We start from the raw sequence: 7,063 nt of genomic DNA, 5'->3' as shown, positions 1-7,063 counted from the left end.
TGCTTATGGATTGGCTGGATTTGAAATGGATGGTTGGACACTGGGGGGTGGAGACCTGAATGTAATCATTCACCCGGGAAATCATCAGACCTTGCTTTGCTCTACTGCTATCACTAACTCTCAATAAAAGTTCCTTTTGAAACAATGCCTGTTTCAAGAGTTCTGCTTTCTTGGGAGACCTAGTTGAGGCAGGTCCTTACATCTACTGTGAAAGGTTATGAAAACTCAGATGAATATCCATAACAAGCATCAGGGCATGCTGATTTCCAGTGTGGTGTTGGTTCACAATAATGCTCGCCTGCACACCGCTAGATGCACCCAAGAACATTTGAAGCAGTTCTTTTGATCACTCCCCCTATAGCCCAGATTTGTTGCTGAGCAACTACTACTAAGGAATTTCAAAGAGAAGTGCCTCAATTTTAATGGCGATTATGTCAAAAAGTTGTGTAATGTTATAGTTTTCTAATGTGTATAATAAAAGTTCTCTATCTGCAAGTGTCTGTCATTGATAACCAAACGGAGGTTTATTTCCAAATTGGCCTCATAAAAATAATATAAACAGTATATTTGCAGTAATCTCCCAGATGAATCTACCCCAAAATGCTAATTATTGTTCTCTTCTAGGAGACGTCCTAGAAGAGAAGTAGAAGGGACTTTGGAGGTCTTCTAGTCTAGCCCCCCTGCTCAAGCAGGAGAACCTATACCATCTCAGACAAGTGACTGTCCAGTCTCTTCTTAAAAAACCTCCAGTTATGGAGTACTCACAATTTCTGGTGGCAAGTTGTTCCATTGGTTAATTGTCCTCACTCTTAGGAACTTTATCCTTAATTCTAGGTTGCTTCTCTCTTTGGTCAATTTCCAACCATTGTTTCTTGTCCTGCCCTCTGGTACTTTGGAGAATAATTTGACCCCATCTTCTTTGTGGCAGCCTCTCAAATACTGGAATAGTGCTATCATGTCACCCTATTTCATCTTTTCTTTAGACTAGCTAGCCAAACCCAAGTCCCACAGCTGTTCTTCATTTTAGTCTCCAGGCCTTGGATCATCTTAGTTGCTCTTCGCTGAACTTTTTCCAAGCTCTCAACACCTTTTTTGCAGTATGGTGACCAAAATTGGCTACAGTATTCCAGGTGTGGTCTCACTAGGGTTTTATGAAGCTACCAGTTATAACTTTGTTTGCTTCTAGTTGTTTGCAGATCTGTTTTTTTATTATCTTTTCCAGGATCTTCCCAGGTAATGATGTTAGACTGATTTGTCTGTAGTTTCCTGGGTCTGTTCTTTTTCCTTTCTTGAAAATGGGAACCACATCAACCCTTTTCCAATCCTCAGCTACTTCCCCCGTGCTCCAGGATTTGTGAAAGATGTGGTGCAATGGTTCTGACATAACATCTGCCAGCTCCTTCAGAACACAGGGATGTAATTTGTCAGATCCTGGTGATTTATTTTCGTCAAGGTCAGATAGGTGTTTTCTTACCATTTTCTTGCTTATTTTAATTTTTGTTTTAGTTTGTCTTTTGCAGTATTTTTTTTGGTATGTTGTGCTATAATTTCTTTTTGTGTGAAGACTGATGCAAAGAATGAGTTAAGCAGCTCTGCTTTCTCCCTATTGCTTGTTACTTCCTTGCCATCTGCTCTCTTTAGTGGACCTACAGTTTCCTTGACTTTTTTTCTTGTTATTAATATGTTGGAAAAAAAACTTTTTTAAAATTATCCTTGAGTTCTGTTGCAAGTCTTTGTTCATTTTGAGCCTTTGCTTTCCTGATTTTGTCTTTGCATGTTCTGGCTGTATGCTGATAATCAGCCTTAGTTATGCATCCCTCTCTCCATTTTTTGTACTTGTCCTTTTTGTCTTTCAGTTTTTCTGAGAGATCTTTGTGCAGCCATGCTGGTTTCTTCTTGACTTTCTTGTTTTTCTTTTTCAGTGGAATTGTGCTGGACTGGGCTTTTATGATAACATTTTTCAGAGTTTCCCATGCTTCTTGAGTTGTTTTCCCCTTTAGGATTTTCATCCAATGGAATTTTTCTTAGATTCTCTCTGAGTTTGTTAAAATCAGCTCTTTTGAAGTTTAAGACATTGGTTGAATTATTTTCTATTGCTTTTGTCACTTTCCCCCAAGGTGCCAGCAGCTTCAACTCCCTCTATCACTTCTTCTCTACTAGTAAGAATTAGGTCCAGTATAGCTTTACTTCTAGTTCCCTCCTTCACCTTTTGAATGACAAAGTTGTCAGCTAAGTTGGTTAGGAATCTGTTTGATCTCCTGCTCGCTGCAGAGTTTGTCTCCCAGCTGATATCTGGGTAGTTGAAGTCTCCCATTACTACTATGGTATGCTTCCTACATACCTTTGTTAACTGGTTGGCAAAGAGACCATCTATTTCTTCTGATTGGTTGGGTGACCCGTAGTATACCCCTATGGCAATGTCACTCCCCCCCTTTTTTTATTGACCCATATAGATTCTGGAAGGCCTTTATCTTTGATCATGTGCATTTCTGTAGATATGTAATATTCTCTTACATATAGTGTAACTCCCCCTCCTCTTTTTGTAGTTCTGTTTCTTTTGAACAATTTGTATCCATCCATCAGTCCATTCCAGTCATGGGTTGCAGGGATGCAGGGAAGCTGCTGTTGCTGGGATGCTGCTGCTGCTGCAGCCGGGTTGAGAAATCAGCTGCTGGTGAAGCTGGGCAGAGGCTGCTCCTGCCCAGGGTTGGCACCCATGAAAGAAGGACACAGAGATCTCTCGGGGGAAGGGCCCCGCTGCTGGGATGCACACTGAATACTGGACCACGAGGAGCAGTGGACCTTGTTTATTTATAGCAAAAGCAACCAATCACATTTTATTGTTATTCAAATAGACCAATCATGGTTACACATGTGTTCTTCTAAACTATCCTAAAAGGACATAGGTGTTAGAGGTAGATTCAAATACAGTAATGACCAATCATTTGCAGGAGGCGTCAGAATTTGCCTTAAATGGAATAGCCAATGGTGTGAGGGAATACTGTGATTATGCCCTTATCTGGCTGTAGCCAAATGGCCTCTCTCCTAGGTTTCTTTGTTTTCTGGGTTTATGGCTTACTTCCTTACACATGGTTCAGTGAAGACTTTCCATGGTAGAAAAGTATTAGCCAGAAAAGTACTAGCCAGCTACATGTATAGGAACAGAGATCATGGTTATTCCAACAATGGGTTTCATCACACCAGGTTTCTGTAATGCCAACTCTGTCATACCCACCCTCGTGTACTATTGCTTCCAGTTTGCCCTGTTTGTTCCCCAAGCTTTGAGCATGTGTGTATAAGCATTTAAGGCTTTTATGTCTATCCGTGGGTATGTTTCCTGGATCTACTGGTTTTTGAGTTTTTTTCTTTTTTCTCATCACTCCCTACCTCTTTGTTTGATTTGTTTTCTTGGGATTTGTGACTGGTTTTGGATTCTAGAGATTCTGACGTTTGGTCACCCTTGCCCCTCAATTTTAGTTTAAAGCCCTTCTGATGAGTTGGGCCAGTCTTTTTCTGAGTACATATTTCCAAAATGGTATAGGCTCTTCTGTTTGAGCAGGGGGTTGCACTAGAAGACCTCTAAGGTCCCTTCCAACTCTTTCATTCTGTTATCCTATTATCTTGTTCGTAACCACGTCTACCACTAGACGTCACCACACACTGCTTTTAAAACTTTTCTAAAGTTTAAACTTTTCTAAAACTTCCTGGACACTCCTTTTCTTAAATTATCCTTTACCCAGAGTTTGATACAGAAGTGGACAATTGAGAAGCTTTTGCTAGGCTTAATGAATGCCTCTTCCCTTCAACCTACTCCCAGGTAGATATCATCTCAGAAACGTGCATGAATCCTGTTTGTTGTTGTTGTTCCTCCAGGCCTTCCTGTCCTCTACCATCTACTGGAGTCCATTTAGGCTCACGCCTACTGCTTCAGTGACTCCATCCAGCCACCTCATTCTCTGTCGTCCCCTTCTTCTCTTATGAATCCTGTATATACATACAAAATCTCTCTCTTTTTTTTTTGTAATGTTATGCCTACCATATAGGACCATGTTTTATACCAGCAGCATGCTGATGGCACCATACTGGTGACTGATGGATGACCACACCAATGGTTTCATATAACGTTGGACAGGAACAAAGAAAGCATCAATTCATGGGGGCCCCACCAGTATGAGACCACAGGCATGCTTTAGCCCTCCCATCAACCCAAACTGGAACTGACCAATGAGGAAGGAGGTAGAACATAAACGGATCTTGGGTCTGTGTGTGTGTCTTCTAGTCCAGGCCTCTTCAACCTTTTCACAGATCGTACCACTTTTAGAAGATGACAATATTCAAGTAGCATCGGTGCTTAGCAAAGTGTCAAAAACTTGATGACTGAAAAAAAAGGGGCGGAATTTTGGGTTATACTGATTAGATTAAGTTGTTGTTAGAGAAATGGCTACTTTATACTGTTGAAAGGAAAATCTTCATCAGGGTCCAGTCCAAGCCGGGAATAAATGAAATGGAGACTGAAAGAAGGTTGCAGTTTATTGAAGAGGAGAGGCAGACAGGAAGTTGGCTCTGGAAAAACTGACCACATGTAGCTGGGAGTGGTGGGGTTTTTTTTTTTTTTACCTTCTGGGGCTTTTGAGGTTGTTTCCTGTTCCTGTTTGAGGTTTTGTATTTCCTGTGTCATGTACTTTGTTTTTTTTCATGTTTTATTGATTTTCTAATTTTACATTTAAGTATTTAAAAAGCAACATGGCGGCTGAGTTAATCGATAATTCAGTGACATACAAGTATCTTTTAGTACCAGTCTCAAACTACCACATTAAATATTTCCTCTCTTTTCCCCTTAGTATTTACGTCTCATGTTTAAACTAATACAATTCTTATTATATCAGTTAAATAAAAACAACATTCTTACATTTATCAATAATATTTAGCTTATCCATATCTTATTTTAACATTGTCTTCATAAACAATCAATGTCCTAATTAGTTTTTTCCCAATTTTTAGTTTCCCGTTAATATTTAAATTTAACATTTAATATTTATAATTTCCAAGTTTTAAGTCACCAAAGTTCCCTTTATCACAATTCATCACAAAGTCTAATATTCAGGATACATGTCTTATCTATTTGAATATATTCTATTTCTCACCATCTTATATCATCTAATTAATAATACAGTATTACATTCTTATTTTTTTTATTAATTTTCAAATGTCTAAAACTGGGCGTGTAGACCTTTTACCTGCTTACCAGGCACTCAGGGGATGGGAAGAATGATGCTATGACTTACGACGAGCACAACGAGTCTGCTCTTTGCAGGACTTGAACAACGCTGCTACACGCAGAACAACAGCGATTCCTGGGAAAGACGAGTCTTCAACATGCCCTGTGTCAGGCCTTGGGACATGAGCCAGTATTAGACCCTGATTTGGAGGGTGTGGCCACAACAACAAATCCCCAGGAAGGACGATTCCACAACATGCCCAGTTTTAGATCTTGAGATGGAGGCTCAGGCTTGATCAAAGATGGGGGGGAAGGCACAAAACAACAGACTGGATAGCCGGCCGCCTGACGCCTGTACGCTCGCCAGGAGAGCGACCACAAGCGAGAAAACAACTCTTGATTCTGCAAGTAAGCGAAGACATGTGGGACTATTAGGAACGTTATGGCCGATTGAGGTAAATAGACCGGTGACCCGCTCAATGAGCAGGGTGCAAAAGCAACCGGCTATATAAGCAAACTCCCGGAACTCCTATTCTTGCTCTGATGACTGACGACGAAAGCTAAGTGTTTTGCATATTAAACAGTTTGTTTACATTTCTATCCTGGTGCTTGATTCTTTTTCTTTCTAACATGCACACACCCAGGATTCGCATTTTTAGTCTTATTAAGGAGCAATGGATGGAAACTAATCAAGGAGGGAAGCAACCTAGAACTAAGCAGAAATTTCCTGACAGTGAGAACAATTAATTGGTGGCATGACTTGCCTCCAGAAGCTGTGAATGCTCCAACACTGGAAGTTTTTAAGAAGAGACTGGACAGCCATTTGTCTGAAATGGTATAGGGTTTCCTGCCTGAGCAGGGGGTTGGACTAGAGGACCTCCAAGCTCCCTTCCAACTTTATTATTATAAAACTTTTATTCATAACACATGAAACTCAGTCAACTGAACACTCAGACTGACTGGCACTAAAGGTTGACACGGGTTGCTGCCAGCATCCTAGGTATCAACCAAGTATCTCCTTAAAATGTAAGATGTTCCCAGTAGCGCAGTTTTTTTGTAGCTTTGCTGGAGTTATTTTGTAGCTTTGCTGAAAGCTGCAGTTTCTTGATGTATTTTGCAAAGATTTTGGACATAGTTCCCAGCGGCCCGATGACAATGGGTATCACTGTTACACATTTCATCCATAATCGCTCAGTTTCGATGGCCAGGTCGCAATATTTCATAATTTTTTCCAGTTCTATTTTTTGACTCTGGCATCTCCTGGTACAGCGATATCAATCAGCTGTATGCTTCGGTTCTCTACAACTGCGATATCTGGCGTGTTGTGTTCCAAATGGCGATCTGTCTGTATTCAGAAGTCCCACAAGATCTTCACCAGCTCATTCTCGACAAATTTTTCTACCCTATGTTCCCACGACTTTTTGGACACAGGCAAGTTGTATTATTATTATTATTATTATTATTATTATTATTATTATTATTATTATTATTATTTACAGTACGTATGTGCCATCAGTCAGTTCTGACTCTTTGCAACTTTTTGCAAGGTTTTGTCTGTGACATTAGAATATTAGACCTTAAAACGACTCTGAAGAAAAAAAGCGTTCAGATTTTTATTGCATAATGATTTGTACCATTATGAATTAGTAATGATTAAAGCTGGGGAAATTGCTCTGGCAGCTGTTTGTTGTTGGTTTTTTTTTTTTTTGCGCAATTAACTCACGTGCACCACCTTGAAGATGAGGCAAGTCCTTGAAGCAAGAGATTTTGCAGAAGCAACTTAGAAAAAAAAACATCTTTTTTTCTTAAAAAAAAACCCTGTATACTTTACAAAGTAACTTTTTT

Source organism: Vipera ursinii, assembly GCF_947247035.1.
Source record: "Vipera ursinii genome assembly, chromosome: 5".
Taxonomy (NCBI): Eukaryota; Metazoa; Chordata; class Lepidosauria; order Squamata; family Viperidae; genus Vipera; species Vipera ursinii.
Note: the sequence above shows the minus strand (reverse complement) of the source record.